The following is a 25,539-nucleotide window of genomic DNA, read 5'->3' as shown; positions in this document are numbered from 1 at the left end:
AGAACTCCTTGGTATCTTATCTCATAGTCAAATTCCAGAGCTCCCAGGTAAGGTTGAAAATACTTCATCAAGTCAAAAAGAACCAATTTAAATATTATGGAAACACAGGACCAGATAAGATTTAACAGTTTCCATATTAAAGGTTTATAAGGCTTGGAATATGATATTCTGGATAAAGAGAATTTGGAACTTAAAATTTTAAAATAAAAGAATATTAAAAACAAATATTTTAAGTGAAGAAAATAAAATAATTTAAAAAAGTAAACCAGATATTGGAATTATATATGTTGTTATTTTGTTTAATATTTCCCAATTACATTTTAATCATTTCTTTTGAACACACTCAGGATTATGGACTTCAATGAGACCTACATGTTACATGTTAGGCATGTCTGCCTCAAAACACCTGATATTCAGTCAATAATTCTGAAGAAGCTCAGAAGCTAAATTCAGAGACTCTAATACAATTGAACAATGATAAGAATCCATGATGACAATGGTCATTATACTATGAATAATAACAATTACAAAAATAATTAGCACATGGAGCCTTTTAAAATTTTACAAAGTGCTTTATATACATTATCCTATTTGATCTGTAATGATTGGAATGATGCCACCTGCTGGAGACTTACTGTAGAAAAGCTGGGCCATGAGGTAAACTTCTCTGAGGGCAAGACCATGAGTCTTTTCTTTGGTGTCAGGAAGTGATGTTAGCTGGTGGGAGGAAGAAGGGGGAGCCTGGCACTCTGAACACTCTCTCTTTGCTGAGGACTTCAGTGGAGAAGGGAGCTAGAAATGCACTCTCCCTTTAATAGATAGATGAATGTAGGCCTTTCTCTCTCTCTTTACCAAAATCTTATTCTCCTTAATAAATGCTTTAAAGTCTAACTCTTGCTAAAGTTTAAAATATATTGGCGACCATTCATTAGATATTTTAGACAGAATAGCTAGAATTTTAACCCTTAACAGATCTTCATAGTTTGAGGGAGGTGCTATTATCCCAATACAGAAAAAGAAATTGACACTAAGAGACTGAGATGCTAAGTGACTCAACTATTTTCACCACTTTTATAAGTATCAGATAGAGGATTCAAATTCAGCTTTTCAGGATTTCAAGCATAGTGCTCTATCTACTTTGCCACCTAGATGATACTCTATTTTTAGTGGTACTGTGGTGTCAGATATTTATTAGCTATTTGATTCTGTTCACTTAACCCCACTTTGCCTTAGTTTTCTCAACTTTAAAATGGGACAATAATAGCATCTACCTTTGAGGGTAGTTTTTAGGATCAAGTGAGATCATATTGACAAAAGTGTTTAGCATAGTGACTGACTCATAGTGGTTACCATACTAATGAATATTACTGTTGTTCTTTCCATTCCTATCTATGACATCATTGCCAAGTTTTCCAACCCTGGATCAAAAAATTCTTTAGATTGAGACACTTCCCTCCACTTCTTTTTGTTGTTGTTGTTTGTTTTGTTTAATATTTTTGTTTTTCAAGTTATAATTTTCAAATCTCTCTCATTTCACATTTCATTATTTTGTGCAGATATATCCATGTTTTTCTTAGATAGATCATCAAGCTCATTATTTCTTATAGCATCATAATAATCCATCACAATCGTATACCACAACTATTTTGGCTATTCCTTTATTGATGGGCATACCTGTAATTTCCAGGGTGAGGTGTAGTTTACCACCAAAAAGAGAGTTGCTATAAATATTAGAAAATATAGGTTTTTTCCCCCTTTTTTTCCCTAATTGTCTTTAGAAATAGATATAGTAGTAGTGCTGCTAGGTCAAAAGGTATAGGCAATTTAATAACTATTGGGGCATAATTCTAGATTACTCTACAAAATGGTTGGTTCAATTCATAGTTCCACCCACAATGAATGTGTCCCAATATTTCCATATGTCCTCTGACATTTGTCTCCTTCTCATTCAATCATGTTAGCCAATCTGAGATATGTAAAACAATATCTCAAAGTTGTTTTAATTTAAATTTCTCTAATCAACATTGATTTAGAGCATTTTTTCATATACTATAAATTGCTTTGTTTTCTTTGAAAAATCTCCTGCTCATATCATTTGACCATTTATGAATTGGGGAATGACTCCTATACTTATAGATTTGACAAAGTTCTTTTTATATTTGAGAGTATGATGCCTTTATCTAATAAACCATCTATACAGATTCCCCCCAATTTTCTGCTTTCCTTCTGATCTTGGTTAAATTTGATTTATTTGTATAAAAAATCCTTTTTAATTCAATGTAAGCAAAATGTTCCATTTTACACCTCATTCTGCTTTCTATATTTTGTTTATAGTTTATTAATAAATTGTTCACCTTTCATAAGTCTGAAAAGTAATATGATCTATTTTCTTCAAAATTTTTTATAATATCTCTTTATATCTTCTCAGTTAATGGTGTAAGATAATGGTCTATGCCCAATTTCTGCCACACTGCTTTCCAGTTTGCCCATTTTTTTGGTAACCAAATAATGAGTTCCTATCTCCAAATTTTAAGTCTTTATCTTTATCAAACATAAGATTACTATATGTATTTGCTGCTCTAATTATATGTCTACTCTATTCAATTGATCTACCTTTTTATTTCTTAGCCAGTACCAGTTTTGATTATTATTGCTTTATAATATAGTTTAAGATCTGGTAATGCTAAACTTCCTTCCATTACTTTTTCCTTATTTCCTTTAATATTCTTGACTCTTTGCACTTCAAAATGAATTTTGTTATGGTTTTTGTTCTAATTTAGTAACTTTTGGGAGGGAAATTTAATTGGGATGATGTTGAATATGTAAATTAGTCTGGGTAAAATTATCTTTTTTTATTATACTGACCCTGTCTACTCATGAATATTTTATAATTATTTATATCTGATTTTATTTCTATAAAAATTAAAATGATTTTGTTTATATAGTTCCATAGGTGGAATTATAAAGATAAATTTAGATATATAAAGGTATTTAGAGGTAATGTAATCCAACCTTCTCTTTTTACACATGAGGAAAGTAAAGCCCCAAAAAGTTGGGACTTGTATAAGGTCACAAATCTAGTCTTTTCAATTGAGTCATCCTGACTATAAGTCTAGTGCTCTAAGGACTGTTCCATTCTCCCTCATGGGAAAGGACTTATGTTGGAAATACTATGTGACCTAAGCTTTGAAACAACTAAGTGTTTTAAGTGGTAAAGTTGAGAAGAGAATAAATCTGAATTTTAAATGGATCATTCAAAAACAGAAAGATAGGAGATACTAGATGGAGGACTCTGGTCATATAATTTAACTTCTCTTTACCTCATTTTCCTCACCTGTAAAATGATCAGATTGGACTTGATGATTAGAGACCTAAGGTCCCTTCTAGCTCTAAATCTCTGATTTCTGAATAACCTTTATGAGGAATAGTAAGTAGTCATATTTAGATAGAACATCTAGGGCAAGGAAAAAGGGGTAAGGTTTCAGAAAGCAGGAATAGCAGTCTAGAGCCAGATCGCAATACTCTTGACATGTCAACCAAATGAGTATGTATTTTAGATAAAGGTAGCATGGATTCTTTGGAGTATGGGCTTGACATAGGGGTTCCTTCCTGTCCTGCAGTTCTATGTTTGGATAGGGAGTCACTGGATTCAATTAATTAAGAGACTGACATTCTCAAACTTCAGCTTTATAGAAATCTCTTTGGCTGATCTGAAGGAAATGAATCAAAGAAAAATGAGGCAGATAGACCAATTAGGCAGTTCTTGCATTTATAGTTTAGAGAACAGGTCAGCTTTATAGAGCAGCTAGGTGGTGTAGTAGATAGAGTGTTGGGCCTAGATTCAGGCAGCTCTCAATTCATATCCAGGCACTTTTTAGGCACTTCTCAGCTGTGTGACCCTGGACAAGTCAATTATCCTTTGTCAGTATCCTTTGTCATGCAGTGGGAATAAGAGTACTATCTGCCTCCCAGAATTATTGTGTGGAAAAAGTGCTATAATATTTATTAAGTTTTTGTACACATTAAAGCTCTATATCAATGTTACTATTTTTTATTAAATATACGACTATGAGTTTTGTCAGAAATCTTTAGAGTGAATCCAATTGGCAGATCTTTTAAAGCCCAGAACCTGAACAAACTGGGCCTCAGGGTATAATGCCATTGCTCCAAATACCCATGTCTCTCCAAAAGATTATTTTGATATCAGCAAATGGTAAGGGGTAGAAACTCAGTGGTCCTGACCCATGTTGTCACGTTGCCTCTAATTCCTACCCAAGTAAAGCACTGAGACAACCCAGAGGGATTTTAATATACTGAAGCCTCTGAACACATGTGAAAAGTCATGATTAGTTGGGGATAGAGTAGCAATAAATCAGATAATGAGAATTTATTAAGCACTTTTAAAGTTCCAGGTACATATCTGATTGGGTTACCTAGAAATCCAAAACATTTCTTGCCCTCAAGGATGTATGTTTTATCATAAAAGTATTTATTATCTTCCAGTTACATGTAAAGTAAGTTTTCAACATTTGTTTGCATAGGATTTTTAGTTCCAAATTTTTCCATCATCCTCCCTTCCCTCCCACCTCCCCAAGAGAAATTAATCTGATATTGGTTATATATGTGGAGTCACAATAAACATACATCTGCACTAGTCCTATTGTGAAAGAAGAAACAGAACACAAGGGAAAAAACTCCCTCCCCCCCAAAAAAAAAACAGCCAAAAAGTAGAACAGTATGGTTCAATCTGCATTCAGAATCCACAGTTCTTTTTTCAGGATGTGGAGAACATTTTCTGGCATGAGTTCTCTGAAATTGTTTTGGATTACTGCAGTGCTGAGAAGAGCCAAGTCTATCACAGTAGATTATCACACAATGTTGCTGATACTATGTACAGTCTTCTCCCACTTCTGCTCATTTCACTCATCATTAGTTCACCTAAGTCCTTACAGGTTCCTCTAAAATCCTCCTGCTCATCATTTCTTACAGTACGATAGTATTCCATGGCATTATATATACCACAACTTTTTCAGCCATTCCCTAATTGATGGGCATTTCCTTGATTTGCAATTCTTTGCCACCACAAAAAGAGCAGCTATAAATATTTTTGTACATTTGGGTTCTTTTCCCTATTCTATGATCGCTTAGGGATACAGACTTAGTAGAGGCATTACTGGGTCAAAGGGTATGTGTAGTCCTATAGCCATTTGGGCATGGTTCCATTGCTTTCCAGAATGTTTGGATCAGTTCACAGCTCTATTAACAATTCATTAGTGTTCCAATTTTTCCACAGCTTCTCCAGCATATATTATTTTCCTTTTTTGTCATATTAGTCAATTTCATAGGTGTCAGGTGGTACCTCAGAGTTGTTATAATTTGCATTTCTCTAATCAATAGTGATTTAGAGCATTTTTTCATGTAGCAATAAATAGCTTTGATTTTTTTTTATCTGAAAACTGCCTGTTCATACCCTTTGATCATTTCTCATTTGGGAAATGACTTGGATTCTTATAAATTTGTTTTAGTTTCCAATATATTTTTGAAAGGAGATTTTTATCAGAAATACTGGCTATGAAAATTGTTTCCCAGATTTCTGCCTCCCTTCTAATTTTGGTTGCATTGCTTTTGTTTCTACAAAACCTTTTTAATTTAATGAAATCAAAATCATCCATTTTTCATTTCATAATATTCTCCATCTCTTGTTTGGAAATGTTTTTCTCTCCATAGATCTGTGAGGTAAACTACTCCTTCCTCTCCTAGTTTTACCTATGGTATCATCCTTTGTGTCTAAATCATGTATCCATTTTGCCCTTATTTTAGTATATGGTGTAAGATGTTTGTCTATGCCTAGTTTCTGCCATACTATATTCTAGTTTTCCCAGCAGTTTTTGTCAAATACTGAGTTCCTATCCCAGAAGGTGGAGTCTTTGGGTTTTTTCAAATGGTACATTACTAAAGTCATTTACTACTCTGTCTCCTGTGCCTAAACTATTCCATTGATCCATGACTCTATTTCTTAGCTAGTACCAAATAGTTTTGATGACTACAACTAAAGCTTCAGATTTTGTATAGCTATCCCACCTTCCTATCCATTGTTTTTCATTAGTTCCCTTGATATTCTTCACCTTTTGTTCTTCGAGATGAATTTTGTTATTATTTTTTTCTAACTCTATAAAATAATTTTCAGGTAGACCGATTAGTAGGGCACTGAATAAGTAGCATAATTTAGGTAGAATTGTCATTTTTATTATATTAGCTCAGTCTATCCATGAGCAATTGATATTTTCCAATTATATAGAACTGATTTTATTTGTGTAAGAAGTGTTTTATAATTGTGTTTATAGAGTTTCTGGGTTTGTCATGACAGGTAGGCTCCAAAGTATTTTATATTGTCCACAGTCATTTTATTTATTCATTTATTTAATTTTTTACCTTTATTTTTTGTTTTGTTTTTTGTGTGGCAATGAGGGTTATATGACTTGCCTAGGATCACACAGCTAGTAAGTGTCAAGTGTCTGAGGCCAGACTTGAACTCACTTCCTCCTGAATGCAGGGCCTGTGATTTACCCATTGTACCACCTAGCTACTCCCATCTACAGTCACTTTAAATGGAATGTCTCTTTCTATCTCTTGCTGCTATACTTTGTTGGTCATGTATGGAAATGCTGATGACATATGTGGGTTTATTTTATATCCTGCATCTTTGCTAAAGTTGTCGTTTCAAATAATTATTTAGTTGATTCTTTAGAATTCTCTAAGTATGCTATCATATCATTTGCAAAAACTGCAAGTTTTGTTTCCTCTTTGCCTATTCTAATTCCTTTAATTCCTTCTTCTCTTATTGCTATAGCTAAAGTTTCTAGTAAAATATTAAATAATAGAGATGATAATGGACATCCCTGTTTCACCTGTGATCTTATTGGGAATGCCTCTAAGTTATCCCCATTACATATAATGCTTGATGATGGTTTTAGGTAGATACTGCTTATTATTTTAAGGAAAGCTCCACCTATTCCTATGCTCTCTAGTGTTTTGAGTAGGAACGAATGTTTTATTTTGTCATACTCTCCTCTGCATATATTGAGATAATCATATGATTTGGGGTAGTTTTGTTATTGATGTGGTTGATTATGTTGATAGTTTTCCTAATGTTGAACCAGCCTTGTATTCCTGGTCTAAATCCCACCTTCTCATAGTGTATTACCCTGGTGATCACTTGCTGTAATCTCCTTGCTAATGCTTTATTTAAGATTTTTGCATATCAATATTCATTCAAGGAAATTGATCTCAAATTTTCTTTTTCTGTTTTGGCTCTGACTGGTATAGGTGTTAACACCATATTTGTGTCATAAAAGGATTTTGGTAGAACTATTTCTTCACATATTTTCCCAAATAGTTTGTATAATATTTGAATTAATTTTTCTTTAAATGTTTGGTAGAATTCACATTTAAAACCATCTGGCCCTGGAGATTTTTTCTCAGGGAGATCACTGATGGCTTGTTCAATTTATTTTTTTTTGAAATGGGATTATTTAATGATTTTATTTCCTTTCAGTTAACCTGGACAATTGGTAATTTTATAAATATTCATCCATTTTATTTAGATTGTCAATTTTTTTTGCATACAGTTGGGCAAAATAGCTCCTAATTATTGCTTTATTTTACACTTCACTGGTGGTGAATTCACCCCTTTCATTTTTGATACTGGTAATTTGGTTTTCTACTTTTTTTGTGGGGTAATGGGGGTTAAGTGATTTGCCCAGGGTCACTGTCAAGTGTCTGAGGCCAGATTTGAATTCAGGTACTCCTGAATCCAGGGCCAGGTCTTTATCCACTGTGCCACCTAGCTGCCCCCTACTTTCTTTTTTTTTTAAATTGAATTAACCAAAGCTTTATATATTTTATTGATTTTTTTATAAAACCAGCTCTTATTTTTATTAATTCTATAGTTTTCTTACTTTCAATATTATTAATGTCTCCTTTGATTTTCAGGATTTCTAATTTAGTATTTAGTTGGGGATTTTTAATTTGTTCTTTGTCTAGTTTTTTTACTTGCATGCCCAATTCATTGAAGTCCTCTTTCTCTTTTTATTCATGTAAGCATTCAGAGATATACAATTTCACTTAATAACTGCTTTGGGTACATCCAATCAGTTTTGGTATGTTGTCACATTATTGTCATTCTCTTGGATGAAGTTATTGATTGTTTCTATGATTTGTTGTTTGACCCCCTCATTTTTTAGGATGAGATTATTTAGTTTCCAATGAATTTTCAGTCTCCATTTCCATGGATCTTTATTACATGTAATTTTTATTACATCATGATCTGAGGATACCTTTTCTATTTCTGCATTTCTACATTTGACTATGAGGTTTTTGTGCCCTAATATGTGGTCAATTTTTGAATATGTGCCATGTACCACTGAGAAAAAGGTATATTTCTTACTGTCCCCATTCAGTTTTCTCCAGCCATTTGTCATATCTAATTTTTCTAACATTCTATTCACCTCTTTATCTTCTTTCTTTATTTTTTCATTAGATTTATCTAAGTCGGAGTGGGGAAAGTTCAGATCCCACTTGTCTATTTGCTCTTATAACTCATTTAACTTCTCCTTGAGAATTTGGATGCTATACCACTTGACACATACATGTTTAGTATTGATAGTACTTCATTATCTAGCATACCTTTTAGCAAAATGTAGTTTCCATCCTTATCTCTTTTAATTAGATCTATTTTTGTTTTTCCATTGTGTGAGATAAGGATTGCTACCCCTTCTTTTTCTACTTCAGCCGAAGCATAATATACTTTGCTTCAACCTTTTACCTTTACTACGTGTGTATATCTCTTCTTGGTTCTAAAGGTTTGTCATGCCATGGTGGGAGTGGGGATAAGCTCCCACTCTCTATAAAATGCTCCAATAGAGTGTGTCTCAAATCGCCTCTGTTAACTGAAGCCCAACTCCTGGCTTTCTCCTGACGGAACTGTTTCCACTAACAGGAGAAGGGGTGAAGGCACGTCTGTGGCACCTTAAAACCAGTTGCTTAGGGCAGGTGGGGCTCCTCAGGAAGGCAACTTGCCTAGGGGAAGGAAAACCCTGATTTTAAACCTCTGCTGCCTTGTGGCTATACCCATATATGGGAAAGGCTTCTGGAGTTAACCCCAAGGAAAAATCAGGAGACACAGTCCCTTAGGCAGTTGGATGTTGGACATCACATCCCTCTGGCAACTCCTGTGGTAGCACTGGTGCCAAACTGTATTAGCTCTGCTTCTCCTTTGGATCCACCAATGTCATGGAAAGGGAAAACCTGCTGCATGGACAACAGCTTGTTTTCCGTATTGATCCACCCAGGCCAGCACCCTGGAAAGGACACTCCAGCTACTCCTCATGGGGTAGATATAACACAGGATGCGGCAGTTACTGGTTACAAGTCACTCAGGAGCTGCGGCTCCCATATCGGACTGCATAGCCACACTGTGGCCTGTGGCTCTTCAAGGCGCTGATCCATGGTCGTCCCCAACTGATGGAGGCCTACACACATATCTCTGCTTCAGCTGTTTTTCTTGTAAAGGACATATTTCAGGATTCTGTTTTTTAATCCACTCTGCTATTTGCTTCCATTTTTTGGAAGAGTTCATCCCATGCACATTCACAGCCAAGATGACTGTTTATTTCCCTCCATTGTCTTTTCCCCTTTGTTTGTACTCTTTTTTCCTTCTTTCATAGTATTCCTCCAGACTAGTGTTTTGCTTTTGATCACTGCCTCCCTCAATTTGCCCTGCTTTTTATTACCCACTCTTCTTTTTCTTTTCTCTTTATTCCTTGCTTCTGCCCTCCCTCCTATCAGTACCTCCCTATTCCCCTTACCCTTTTATTTCCTTAAAGAGTAAGCTAAGTGTCTTTATACAAATGGGTATATATATTATTCCCTTCCTGAACTAAATCTGAAGAGAGTAAGGTTGAATAAATGTGCATCCCTCCCTTTTTTCCTTCTATTATAATACTTTTTTGTGCCTCTTACTATAATGTAATTAACCCCATTCCCCCTCCACCCCCCTTTCTTCCCATTATTCTCCTTTTATTCTGTGTCCTTTAAGTTTCTTTATATCATCACATCAAAGTCAATTTAATAACAATACCTCAATAGAGATACAGAGCTCAGGAGTTAAAAGTATTTCCCTCCCTCATAGGGATATAAGGAATTTAACTTTATTGAACAACATTTTGTTCCATTTTTACCTCTGTATACTTCTCTTGAGTCTTGTACTTGCAGATCAAATTTTCTTTTCAGCTCTGGTCTTTTCTTCAGGAAACCTTGGATGTCCCCTTTTTCATTGAATTTTCATCTTTTCCCCTTTCATGAAGTCTTCTAAATTGTCTCAAGTAAGAAGATTGTCTCTCTCTCTCTATCTTTTTGTAGGTTCTGTAGTTCCAGAATCCATTTAGGGGCTTGATTAAATGTTGCTTTTGAGGGAAACTTAGCTCAGGCTACTTCCTGATTTCTCTCTGCCATCTTTTCTCTGCCTCCAAGGACTTATATTCTAATGAAATGATTGATTGTCCTTCATTTTTGAAGAGGACAAAAATAACATCATTACATTAGCATCAAGGTACAGTGTGTATAGCTATGGTTGATCAGACCAATACTACCTAATAATTCTCTACCACAAGGCTGGCACAAATAGGCCATAGGAATATTTGTGGTTGATATTTCTCTAAATTTGTGCATCTTGCATTTCTCCTGAGCTATTGTAATTCTGCTTTCTTCACAGAGAATTCCACCTTCTTTGATATGGGCATACCATGCTGGCTAGTCTTTTATTAGCATCTCCCATCCATTCCAATGTTGGAAAATGGCAATGGATTTGGAAATTTTATCTAATTGGAATTTATCTAATGAAAGATAAAACATAGAAATAAACAATATATTCAGGAAACCTAATGAGTGGGTGGATAACAGATTTAGGGAAGTTTCTAATGGCTAGGCACTAGAGAAAAGTTGACAGGGAACAAAGAGATCATCATTATGGGACTGAATTCTGTTCCAAGGAAGTCAATGTAAAGTAAGAGAGATATGAGGCTTTAGAGGAATGTGAAAGGAAAGAAGAATGTAATTCTCAAGTTGACAGCTGGATTTTCAGCTACTTGTTATGAAAGTCTCATTGAATATAATGAGCATTTGTATTTATTTATCTATTTGTTTATTAATTTTTAAATTAATTTATTAATTTATTAATCATTATTTTTTTTCAACAAACGTTTATTTTTTTTTCCAGTTACATGTAAGGGTAGTTTTCAGCATTCATTTTCATAAGATTTAGAGTTCCAATTTTTTTTTCCCTCCCTCCCTTCTTTTCCTCTCCCCTCCACAAGACAGCAACCAGGTTATTTATGTACAATCCACAAGTGCTCTTTTTATCAGTTCTTTCTATGGGGGTGGATAGTAAGCTTCCTCATTAATCCCTTGGCATTGTCTTGGATCATTGTATTTGCTGAGAGTAGTTAAGTCATTCACAATTGCTCATTGAATAATACTGCTGTCACTATGCACAATGTCCTCCCAGTTCTGCTCACTTCACTATACACCAGTTTGTGAGTTTTTCCAGATTTTTCTGGGATCATCCTGTTTGTTTTTAAATGGTCATTCTATGGTATGGTGCTATAGGAAATGACAAACAGTAGTGTTAGTTTAGTACTCTCTAGGTAATTTCCTGTTTTGGAGAGAACAGATACAAATGCTGACAACCACCTACAATGCCTGTTTCCTCACTCATAACTTTCTCCCTCTCTGTTGCTCATTTCATTCTTCTTTCTCCTTCCTTGATCATATTTTCTTTCTGTTTCTTTCTTTCTTTGTTCCTTCCTTTCTTACTAGCTCCTCCCTCCCTAGTTCCTTGTATCCTTCCCTCCCTGCCTCCTTTCTTTCCTTCCTTTATTCCTTCCTTCCTTCTTTGCTTCTTTCTTTCCTCTATATATCTTATTTTATTTATCTATCCATCTAACGGTTATTATTAAAGTATCATACTTCTAAATGTACAAGAGACCTCAGAAGCCATCAAATCTAACCTACTTATTTTTATGGATACGGAAACTGAGGCACAAGAATTTTAAATTATTTGATTAGGCTGCAAAGGTTGGATCTGAACATTGGTACTCTGACTCTTTCCACGGTACCTACCTTTTTTTCAAAATTCTCCAAAGGCCAAGAGCAGGAATCATGCTGTATGGAGCAAACTGCCTCAGTTTACCCAAATAACTCGAGGAGACCACCAAGTCAAGCAGAGACAGATTTATTACATCCTCATGAGGACGGGCAAAACCCAATTACACATTGAAGTCTTGCAAAGATATGCCCAATCCTCTAGGCTTTTATAGTAATCTTGAAAAGGACTGTCCCCACGTACACCTGGGGTGGATGAGCTCACAATCTAACATCCAATCCTGTCTCACCCAGGGTGCGTGTTCAGCTCGTGATCAATGTATGGAGACATGCATACGTGTTCCAGGAACAAGGGGGAAAAGGGGAGGGGGAACAAGGTCAAACCAAAGGAAAAGGAAACAGGGGAGTGACAGTCAGATGTTTCAGATCTCACAGTTCCCACTGACTCCCCTCTCCAGGCCCCTGTCTCTAAAGATAAGGATGACAGGGTTAAAATTTATCTTTGGTTATGTTGGGAAGAAAAGAATAATCCATTGTTGGGACCCCAGGGCCAAGGGGATTCTGCTCTGAGAAAAAAAAAAAAAACAATGTCACTTAACATCTAGTCTCAACTCAATGGCTGCATCCTGTGCTGAGCCCCATCCTTTCTTCTTGAGTCCCGAGTATTGAATTGGTGGGCAAACTCCCTGACCCACTGACTGGGGTTCTGACACATGATGGATTGCAGACAAAACTAATATGTAGCTGACAAGTGGGGAGACTGAGCAGAAGTAAAAATACTGTTAATTGGCAATAAAACTTAAAGGAGACAGTGAAAATTTGACAAGCAATAAATTTCTAAACAAACTATACTGGGGCAGGGCTGGGTACCTTCCAAACCCCATCCTCAGAGTTTAATCTGACTCAAATCCATAATCATATCATACGATGCTATCAAAGTATATTTAGGGTAAAAGAGTATCAGGACAAAAGGATAGAAGGTTAATCAAGAATATTATTGAGGTCACAGAATCACAGGTTTAGAGGCAGAAGAGATCTAAGAGGTCACCTACATGAAGCCCCTTATTTTATACATGAATGATAAATGACTGAGAGAAGTTAAGCAACTTTCACCAAAGTAACTTCAACAAATGACCAGTTGGTTAAGTTTCAAATATTCTCTTGTTTTTTCTTCTCAGAAAGATTAGCTGTGTCATAGTAGCCTGAGCTACTAAGTAAAATTTACATTTACATTTTCCCTGAAAAAATATAATTAATCATTTCAATGAAATTTATTTTCAAAGAACTGACAAGACCATATGTCTGAATGTGACAGAAATAATTTCACTTAAGAAAAACCCATAATGTTGCATGATTAAAAAAAAAAAAACTTTTTGTTTGGAGGGGGAAAAAGCAGAAAGTTCCTATCCTGTTTTTCTCTTCATGCACATAATAATATGAGAAGTGTATTTTTGGTCTACTCCTATGTATTTGTCTGAAATCAGAATAGGGACTGAATAGGTTGCCCCCACCCGTTTGAGTGTGCAAGGTTTCCCATGTTCAAAAAGTGATGGAATAAAAGAATAAAGCATGTGATATTGAATGGGTTTGACCTTACTTCTGCTCTGGTCTTAGATGTGCTGGTTTATTTTTTATCCCTATGGAGAGATGTAAGGGTCCAGAATAGTGGACTGTACTATTTTCTATGGTAGACTTAGGCAGGAGTAAATTATATTGTAAAGCCACATAATGAATTGGAGGCTTCAAAGTAGCAGACTGGTTTTGGAATGATTGAAGAGGTATACTTCTAGTATGAATATAATGGATTTGGGGAGAGAGAGACAGAAAGGAACACAGCAAGGGAATTCTTAATTGTTTCTTCTCTTTTCATGTTTATTATTGTTGGGTGTAAGAAAGCATGTATATTACAGGAAGTATGTCTGCCTTAAAGTAAGACACAATTTTCTTCTCTTTATGAAGAAAGGACTAAAGATCATATGCATTCATAGGATAACATTTGTGCAAGATGGATGAATCTCAGCATTCAAGGGGATGCTAAATTAAAGATGTATTCTTTAAGCAGCATGCATTAAATGAGAGCAGAGCCCAGGAAAAGCCAGATAAATTTTCTGCCAGAGGTAATAGTATAGAGTTGACATTTGAGTTGGAAATGTGCATCCATTTTGTATGAAATTGACAGGACTCTAGTTGGCAGGGAGAAAAAAGTTTGATTTCTGAGAACATATATACATTAAAGTGAAATAGTACACTTTGAGTCAAATGCAGGAGAAGAAGAGGAACTGGAAGAAACAGGTCAAATGATAATGAGGTTCTGAACCTAGCCCTTTGGTTGAAGTAACTGAGAAATAAATATACTGAAACATTTTTTTAAAGTATATAACTGTGCTATGAACCATAAAAGTTCAGAGAGGGTTTTATATCCTCTTAAAACAAACTTTACTTAGGTGAATATACACATAAACACACACATACACACTTCCACAATAAATTCTCTCCTGGTAGACAGATCCTACCCTCAAACTTCTCTCTTCTCCCACTGTGATTCTTTTATTTTATTTTATTTTATTTACAAGAGGGCTGTAAGGGAACTGTGGTGAATGAAGAATATATAAATTTTTTCAATCATTGCAGTCCAGAAAAAAAAATTTTGTTTGATTTTCTTTCCTTTGTTTCCAACATCTTACCTTACCAATGTACAAAACTCCTGGCAGGAGAATGTCATCAACTAGTGAAAATTAACAATATTCCCATAAGTTTCATGGATTTGTCTTCGATCATGCCTTCCTTTCTTCCTCCTTCCTTCCTTCCTTCCTTCCTCTGTCAGAGGCGGAACCTTTTATTTTTAATTTATTTAAATTTTTTTATAAATAAAAGTATTTTATTAGTTTCCAGTTACATATAAGGATACTTTTTGACATTTGTTTTCATAGGAATTTTAGTTCCAAATTTTTCTCCCACCCTCCCTTCCCTCCCTCCTCCCCAAGATGGAAGGCATTCTGATTTAGGTTATATATGTACAAGCACATTAATCATACATCTGCATTAGTCATATTATTAAAGAACAAGAGAAAAACCTCAAAAGAGAATGAAAAAAACTGCCCCAAAATAGAAAAAGTATGGTTCAATCTGCATTCATAATTCACAGTTCTTTTTTCTAGAAGTTGAGAACATTTTTTATCACAACTTCTTTGAAGCTGTTTTGGATTGTTGCACTGATGAGAAGAGCCAATTCTATCCCCATTGCTGATCATACAATGTTGCTATTACTATATACAATGTTCTCCTGGTTCTGCTCCTCTCAGTCAGCATCAGTTCATGTAAGTCCTTCCAGGTCTCTCTGAACTCCTCCTGCTCATGGTTTCTCATAACCCAATAGTATTCCATAATATTCTTGTACCACAACTTGTTTAGCCATTCTCCAATTGATGGGCATTCCCTTGATTTCCATTTCTTTGCCACCACAAAGAGAGTTGTTATAAATATTTTTGCACACATGAATCTTTTTTTGTCTTCTCTTATCTCTTTGTGATATAGACCTAGCAGTGTTACACCTAGATCAAAGGGTATGCACAGCTTTATGGCCCTTTGGGCATAGATCCAAATTGCTCTTCAGAATGGTGATTTAGAGCATTTTTTTCATATTTTTTCATTTTGATTTCTTCATCAAAAAACTGCCTGATCATATCCTTTGACCATCTCTCAATTGGGGAATAACTTGGATTCTTATGAATTGGATTTAGTTCCCTATATATTTTAGAAATGAGGCCTTTATCAGAAATCCTGGCTGTAAGAAATGTTTCCCAGTTTTCTGCCTCCCCTCTAAATTTGGCTGCATTGCTTCTGTTTGTACAAAAACATGTTTAATTTAATGTAATCAAAGTCTTCCACCTTGCATTTGATAATATCTCTCATTTGGACATAAATTGTTTTCCTTTCCATAGAACTGAGAGGTAAACTATTCCTTCCTCTACTAATTTATCTACAGTATCACCTTTTAGGTCTAAATCTTGAACCCATCTTGACCTTGTTTTTGTATAAGGTATAAGAAGTTCATCTATACCTAGTTTCTACCATACTATCTTCCAGTCTTCCCAGCAGTTTTTGTCAAATACTGGCTTCCTATTCTAGAAGCTGGAGTCTTTGGGTTTATAAAAGAATAAATAACTAAAGCCATTTACTACTGTGTCTCCTATACATAACCTATTCCACTGATCCTCTACTCTATTTCTTAGCCAGTACCAAATAGTTTTGATGACTTCCAATTTATACTAAAGATTCAGATTTGGTATCGCTATCCCACTTTCCTGTGCATTTTTTTTATTAGTTCCCTTGATATTCTTGACCTTTTGTTTTTCCAGATGAATTTTGTTATTATTTTTTCTAGCTCTATAAAATATTTTTTAGATAGCCTTATTGGTATGGCACTGAATATGTAAATTAATTTAGGTGGAATTGTCATTTTTATTATATTTACTCAGCCTATCCATGAGAAATTGATATTTTTCCAATTATTCAGATCTGATTTGATTTGTGTGAAAAATGTTTTGTAATTGTGTTCATAGAATTCCTGAGTTTGTCTTGGCAAGTACACTCCCATGTATTTTATATTGTTTGTTTTTACTTTTAAATAGAATTTCTCTTTCAATCTCTTGCTGTTAGACCATGTTGGTCATGTATAGAAATGCTGATGATTCATGTGGATTTATTTTATATCCTGCAACTTTGCTAAAGTTTTTAATTGTGCATTGCAAATTAGTCTCTTCAAAACCAAGCCCATGTTTCCTACTCATTGGGATTTTTTCCCTTTGTTTTTTTAGGATGTTATTTTATATGTCACATCCCTCTTTAACTGATGTCACCAACTTAAATTAAAAAAACAAAAGATAAACCTGCTGAAGATGAAAGTAAGATCACTTAGTACAGATTGATGAGAAAGCTGTGGCATGGGCCCAGATAATTAATGTCAGGAAAGTCAAAATCTCCAAAAAGAGCTTGCCATTCTATTATTCTATCTACCCAATGGACTTGGAGGAAAAAGGAAAATTAAGTATAAGCCATTTGTTTCAAATGAGTGGGATGATGGTATTTATGACAGAGAGAGTATTGTCATTAAGTTGCAATTTTGTTTTTGTTTTCTATTATAAGAACAGTTCCTTTTTGTGGAAATGAAAACAAAAAAAATTAAGGAGATGATGACTAAGATAAATGATAAGATCATAAGAGCAAAGTCACCTGATTTTGTCGAAACTTATCTTTGGGTAATGCAAGAACTAGTAGACATGATTGCTTAGTCCTATCCACAAAATACAAAAAAAAAAAAAAGATGAAAAATGATGAAGTTACTATAGTCTACAAATTATAAGGTTGTGAGCATGAATTTTATTCCTGGAAAATCTCTATGAATCATCAAAAATACTTTTAACATCTTAGAAAGGAGAGTATGTTAATAGTAGAGAGTGAGCATAGCTTTATTTTTTTTTTAATTTAAAATTTTTTTTTTTGGCAGGGCAATGAGGGTTAAGTGACTTGCTCAAGGTCACATAGCTCGTAAGTGTCAAGTGTCTGAGGCTAGCTTTGAACTCAGGTCCTCCTGAATCTAGGGGCAGTGCTTTATCAAATGTACCACCTAGGTGTCCCTGATCATCACTTTATAAAGAACTGGTCATTTCTACTCTCATTTTTTGTTGATGCTATTGCTAATCTACTAGAAGAAGGAATGCTACCAAAGGAATTATTCAAATTTTAATTTATTTTTAATAAAATTTCACATATTATCTCGTGGAGGATACAGAAAATTATTGTTTAGATAATAATATGATCAGATGGATTCAGATCTTTCTAGATAGATTGAAAGAGTAGCTCTAAATATTTCAGTATCAAGAAGATGTGTGTGTATTCTCACTGGGCATTTTATATATTTTGACAGGATAGAGCATTGTGTTGAATGTAACATAACAAAATTAATTAAAGAAACATGTAAAGCCTCTCATACTTGTATATAAAATATTAACTTCACACTTGTAAACACCAGTTATTCCAGAAAAAAAAAATCAGAGGGTTTTAATGAACCATAAATTCAGCATAAATCAGCAGGGTGATGTGGCAACTCAAAAAAGGAAATAAGATCTTGGGCTGCATTGAAATGGCATAGTTACCAGGAATGGAGAAGTGACAGTCTCACTCTGCTTTGCTTCTGTCAGATTTCATCAACTCTGTTATATTCTGCATGCAGTACTTTAAAGAAAGTATAAGCTCAATGATTATCTGAAACAAATCCAGATGAGGGCAAATAGGTTGGTGAGGACCTTCAACAATATCATATAAGGAACAGTTGAAGTAACAGGCACGTTTATTTTGAAGAATAAAAAAACCAAAAACCTAAAGCATGGGCATGGCAAGGGGAGAAGAATGCTGTCTTTGAGCATTTGAAAAGCTGTCATCTAGAAAGGGATTGGAGTAAATCGATTAGAAGGATAGGAGGGGGTAGCTAGGTGGCTCAGTGGATAAAGCACCGGCCTTGGATTCAGGAGGACCCAAGTTCAAATCCGGCCTCAGGCACTTGACACACTTACTAGCTGTGTGACCCTGGGCAAGTCACTTAACCCTCATTGCCCTACCAAAAAAAAAAAAAAAGAAAAAAGAAAAGAAAAGAAAAAAAGGACAGGAGACAGGAGTAATGGATGGAAGTCAGAAATAGATGTTTTGGCCTTTATTGAGGGAAAAACAAAACAAAAGAAGCAAACAAACAAATAAAATCCAAAAGCAACTTTCTTACTATAAGAACTGTGGAGATATGATATGGTTTGCCCCCAGGAAATGGTGCCTTCCCTCTTCATAGAAGTCTTTTTTTTTTTAACATCTACTTTTATTTATGATTTTGGGTTCCAATTTTTATCCCTCTTTCCCTCCCTCCCCTCACCTCCCTGAGGCAGCAAACAATCATATATGGGTTATAAATGTATGATTTTATAAAACATTACCATATTTGTCATTTCATACAAAAAACCTTGATTAAAAGAATAGAAATGTGAAAAAATAGCATGCTTCAATCTGTTCCATCAATATCAGTTCTTTCTTTGGAGGTGGATAAGATGTTTTATCAGAAGTCCTTTGAGGGGCAGCTAGGTGGTGTAGTGTATAAAACAACGGCCTTAGAGTTAGAAGAACTTGAGTTCAAAATTGGTCTCAGACACTTGACCCTTACTAGCTGTGTGACCCTAAGCAAGTCAATTAACCCCCATTGCCCTACCAAAAAAAAAAGAAGTCCTTTGGAATTGTCTTGGATCATTGTAATGTTGAGAATTGTTAAGCCATTTATAGTTCTTCATCGAACAATATTGTTGTCTCTGAACAATGTTTTGCTCACTTCACTATATATCCTTTCATAAATGTCTTTTCAGGCCTTTCTGAAGCCATCCTGTTTGTCATTTATTTTTCTTTTCTTTTTTTTTTTTTTTTTTGGTGAGGCAATTGGGGTTAAGTGACTTACCCAGTGTCACACAGCTAGTAAGTGTTACGTGTCTGATGTTGGATTTGAACTCAGGTCCTCCTGAATCCAGGGCCAGTGATCTATCCACTGTGCCACCTAGCTGCCCCCGTTTGTCATTTCTTATAGCACAATAATATACTATCACCATAATATACCACAGTTTGTTTAGCCTTTCTCCAATTGATAGTCATTCTTTGATTTTCAATTTTTAGTAACCACAAAAAAAAAAAACCTGCTAGAAATATTCCATAAACAGGTATTTTTCTCTTTTTAGGGATGTCTTTGGGATATAAACTAGTGGTGGTATTGCTCAATCAAAGGATAGTCACAGTTTTATATAACTTTGGGCATAGTTCTAAATTGCTCTCCAGAATGGTTGGATCTGTTCACAACATCACTGACATTGGATTAGTGTCTCACTTTTGCCACATCCCCTCCAACATCCAATATTTTCTATTTTTGTTATATTTTCCACTATGATAGGTGTGAGGTGATAGGTCATATTTGTTTTAATTTAAAATTATCTGATCAATAATGATCTGGAACATTTTTTCACATGATTATAGATAATATTGATTTCTTTATCTGAAAACTGCCTTTTCATAACCTTTGGCCAATTATCAATTGGGGAATCATGCATATTTTTATAAATTTGACACAGTTCTCTCTATATTTGAGAAATTAGGCCTTTTTCAGAGATATTTGTTTCAAAAATTATTTCCCAATTTTCTACTTCCTTTATAATTTTGGTTACATTAGTTTTGTTTCTGTAAAATCTTTTAAGTTTTATAAAATCAAAAGGATCTATTTTATATTTAATTTTATACTCTAAATCTTCCTTGGTCATAAATCCTTCCCCTACCCATAAATCTGACAAATAAACAATTTCATTCTTCCTTAATTTTTTTATGGTATCATCCTTTATGTAGAAATCATGTACCCATCTTGACCTTATTTTAGTATATGGTGTGAAATGTTGGTCTATACCTAGTTTCTGTCATACATTTTCCAGTTTTACCAGAAGTTTTTGATAAATAATGAGTTTTTTCCCAGAAGTTTGAATCTTTGGGTTTATCATATACTAGATTACTATTTGTGCTCCTCTGCATCTGATAGTTAGGTTGTGTTTTTTTTTTGTTGTTGTTTGTTTGTTTGTTTTGCCTTAATCCATGGTCAATTTTCATGCAGGTCCCTTGTACTGCTGAAAAGGCATATTCCTTTCTACTCCCATTCAATTTTCTCCAAACATCTATCATATATAACTTTTCAATAATTTTATTCATTTTATTAACTTCTTGTTTATTTTTTCATTAGATTTCTCAATTTCTGAGAGGGGAAGTTTAAAGTCCCCCACTGGGACAGTTTTATTATCTATTTCCCCCCTGTAACTCATTCAACTTCTCATTAAACATTTTATATGTTATGCCATTTGTTGCATATATGTTAAGTATTAATATGATTTCATTTTCTATGGTACCTTCCAGCAAGATAGAGTTCCAGTTTTTATCTCTTTTAACTTGATCTATTTTTGCTTTTGCTTTGTCTGAAATCATAATTGCTACTCCTGCTTGAATTTCTTCAGCTGAAGCATAATGGATTCTGTTCCAGCCCCTCACATGTGCCATGTGTGTGTATTTCTGCTTTAAACATGTTTCTTATAAGCAGCATATTGTTGGATTTGGGATTTGGGTTTTTAATCTATTCTGTTATCTGATTCTACTTAATGGGTGAGTTCATTCCATTCACATTTATAATGATGATGACTGTTTATTTCCATGCTATTTTTCACCTGTTTATCCCCCCACGCTTTGACACCCCCTCTCCCTTCTTACAAGTGTTTTACTTATGAACAACACCTTCCCCAACATCCCCTCCCTTGTATGAGTCACCCCTACCCCTTCTATTATCACTACCCCTTTTTAAACTTCCTTATATGGAAAGATATATTTCTATATCCAAATGAGCATATTTGTTATTGCTTCTTTGAGGCATCTTTGAATAGAGTAAGGTTTAATCTTTGTCCATGACCCTAATCTTTCCCTCTGTTCCTTAATGCTTTTTGATTGTGTGTGTTTGTTTGGGGAGGGTTTTGGGGGTGACAATTTACCATATTAAATTTCTCCACTCCTTTTTCTTCCATACAATTTCTTTTTACCCCTTTATTTTGTTTTCTTGGGTGTGATACCATCAATGTCACCTTATGACCACACCCTCTGTCTATATATATACTCCTTCTAATTATTCTTATGGTAAAGCTGTTAAGATTTACCAATTCCCTTTAATATTACCATATGACCACATCCTCTTTCTACATATTTCTAATTGCTCTAATAACTGCTCTTATAATAAAGTTTTAAGAGTTACAAATATTATTTTATCAGATAGAACTAGAAACCTTTTAACATTATGACATTTCTTATATATTTTTACTTTTTGTTACTTTATTTACCTTTTTATGTTTTTGTTGAGTCTTCTGTTTGGAGGTCAAATGTTTTATTCAATTCTGGCCTTTTAATAAGAAATGCTTAAAAGTCCTCTATTTCATTAAATATATATATTTTCCCCTGAAAGCATATATTCAATTTTGCCATGTAGGTGATTTTTGCTTGTAAACCTAACTCCTTTGCCTTCCAATATATTTTATTCCAAGCCCTGTGATTCTTTAATTTGGACGCTGCCATATCCTGTGTAATTCTGACTGTAGCTTCCTGTTATTTGAATTGTTTCTTTTTGGCTGCTTGCAATACTTTTTCTTTGATCTATGAGCTTTGAAATTTGGCTTTGATATTCCTGGGAGTTTTCATTTTGGGATCCCAATCACACCCAGAACTCTACAGCTGATCCTTGTTAGTTGAGCATCAGCATCCACACTGGAAAGACTTTCATTCTACAACTCCACCAGAGAACAATTCAAGAATCATCTGAGAAAAGACATCTAAAGTCTTAAATGGACATATTCCTGTTTTCTTTTTTCCCATTCTATACACTATTTATAATGTCCACTTACTAAAGGGGAGTGCCCCCCTTTAGTTTTTCTCTGTTCGTAATGTCCACCTGCTAAAGGGGAGTGCCGCCTTTAGCCTCTCTTAACACATAGCTCAATTTCTTATCTCTCTTTTCATTCCCTTTACTTTGTTAGTCATAAGTATCTGTAATGTTATTGCTTCATGTAAGGATACAATGTTTTGTCATGTAATACAGGGTATAGTGTGAGAATCAGGATGCCACCCCCTGCTTAGAAAGACATTGTGAGAACCAGGGTGATGCCCCCCTGAAAAGAAAGTTTGTGACTAGCTTGCAGAAGCTGCCTGGTATCTCGAAGTCACGTCTATTCACAGATGGCCCATAAGTTATGTCAATAAATGCTACCAGCCAATTATCTTGGAGCTGTGTGTGGGGACTGCCCTGCACTCTGTTTCACAGGGGGTTTCGGGGAGAAGGCACCGAGGATCATGCTTTTTGTTCCAGGACTTAGGGTTGGTGTTAGAGAGAGAGGAAAGGAGATAGGCTTTTCTTTCTTTACTGTACTCCAGGTGTTATCTTTACTCTTTAATAAATGCTTAATAGCCTAAACTCTTACTGAATTTTTCAGTAAATCTTAGCTAGATTCCCTCCCCCAAAAAATCTAGGGGGGCAGGTAGACTCTTTCAGTTTCCATTTTGCCCTGTGGTTCTAATATTTCAGGGCAGTTTTCTTTGATAATTTCTTGAAAGATATGGCCCAGGCCTTTTTAATTTTTTTTAACATGGCTTTCTAGTAGTGCTATAATTCATATATTATCTCTCCTGAATGTATTTTATAGGTCAATTGTTTTTCCAATAAGAAATTTCACATTTTTTTCTATTTTTTTTTAGTTCATTGATTTTATTTTATTTTATCTTGGTGTTTCATAGAGTCACTCATTTCCATTTGTTCAATTTTAATTTTTAAAGAATTATTTTCTTCAACAACCTTTTGCTCTTCCTTTTCCATTTAGCTAAATCTGTTTTTTAGGGAGTTATTTTCCTCAGTAAATTTTTCTATTTCTTTTTCATGATTCTCTTGCATTTCTTTTCTTTCTTTCCCCAATTTTTCTTCTACTTCTCTAATTTGATGTTTAAAGTCCTTGTTAAACTCTTCCAGGAATTCATTTTGGGCCTGAGACTAATTTGCATTTTTCTTTGAAGCTTTACCTGTAGTCATTTTGTTACTATTATCCTTCTCTATGTTTATGCCTTGGTTTTCCCTTTCACTGTATTAACTGTAGATTTTTTTTCAGTGTTTTTTTCCCCTCATTTTTATGCCTTCATATTTTTATTCAAGTGGGGCTCTTTTCCTAAACTGTCCTAGGGTTTGTGCTGAGGGTCTGTGTTTTATTGCTGGTTTTCGCTGGGCTTCAGAGCTCAGTGTCTTGCTTTTTCTGAGTTGCTAAAGTTAAAAAGTCTTTCTGGTAGCTGGCCCTGGAGGAATGATCTTTTTGTTGGTCCACCCCAGGGGTGGTGTCTCGCTGCTGTGCTACTCTGTTATCAGGGTCTCTCTGTTAGCAGGCGCTGGAGGGGTAATTTTGTTTCCAATATGCGTGCGTGTGTGTGTGTGTGTGTGTGTGTGTCTGTGTGTGTGTGTGTTTTGGGGGGGGTGGTGAAGTTCTGCTGCTGGGTTGCTATGGTAACCAGTCATTCTGCTAGCAAGCCCTAGAAGGGCAATTTTGTTCTGATATGCTCAGTCACTGGGGATGGTTTGCCCTGAAAACAGTCTCTCTGCTGGGAGGTCACAGGGGTTGGAACTTGCTGTTGACCAGTCTTGGGTGGGGCTTCACTAATGGTCAGTAGTGGGGTCAAACCTTCCCTGGTGGTTGGTGTTAGCTTTGGGGTACCTGGTGAGTGTAGAGGCTATGCTGTCCAAACTGCTCACCTGCCCGGAGATAAGCCAGTTTGCATAAGGATGGACCCTCACTGATGGATTGCCCCAGATTCAGAACTCTACTTCAGGCACCCTGTTGTGAGTCCAGAAACTGCAGCTGCTGCTGCTCCTGAACCTTGCTTCCCTCCCAGCCAGGTAAGACAGACCTTTCTGGCTGGCTGATATGCTGTTTCCCTGTTCCTGGGACAATTCAGAGGCAGTTTTATGTCAGTTTGGAGGGCAAATCTGGGAGAGTGTCAGTTAGTTGCTTCCTATTTGAGCCATCTTGGCATAAGAAGTCCTTTCACAGAAGTCATAAAGCTAACATTAGAATGGATGACTACATTTGGAACTATGCCCAAAGGGCTATACAACTATGCATACCTTTTGATCCAGAAATATCACTGCCAGGTTTATATCTCAAAGAAATCCTCCAAAAAGAAAAAAAGACCTATTTGTACAAAATATTTCTAGCAGCTCTTTTTGTCATGCCTAATAATTGGAAATCAAAGGAATGACCATCAATTTGGGAATGACTAAACAACCTGTGGTAGATGAAGTGAATGGAATATTACTGTGCTCTAAGAAATGACATGCAGGATGATATCAGAAAGGCCTGGAAAGACTTGTATGAACCGATATATAGTGAAGTGAGCAGATGCAATAGTACATTGTGTACAGAAACAGCAATATTATTTGAGAAAGAACTGGAATGACTTGACTAATCTCAGCAATACAATGATCTAAAATAATCCCAAAAGACTATTGATGAAACATCCTATCCACCTCCAAAGGAAGAATTGATATTGATGGAACATGCTATTTTCACTCTATTTCATTTTTTCTTTTACTCAAGTTTTCTTTTACAAAATGACAAATATGGTAATATTTTACATAATCATACATGTATAACCCATATATGATTTCTTGGCACTTCAGGGAAGGGGTAGGGACAGAAGGAGGGATAAAAATTGGAGCCCAAAACTATAAACAAAGGTTAATTCTTAAAAAAA

The sequence above is a fragment of the Dromiciops gliroides genome, chromosome 4, assembly GCF_019393635.1.
Source record: "Dromiciops gliroides isolate mDroGli1 chromosome 4, mDroGli1.pri, whole genome shotgun sequence".
Lineage (NCBI taxonomy): Eukaryota > Metazoa > Chordata > Mammalia > Microbiotheria > Microbiotheriidae > Dromiciops > Dromiciops gliroides.
The sequence above is the reverse complement of the archived record's forward strand: the minus strand, read 5'-3'. Positions refer to the sequence as shown.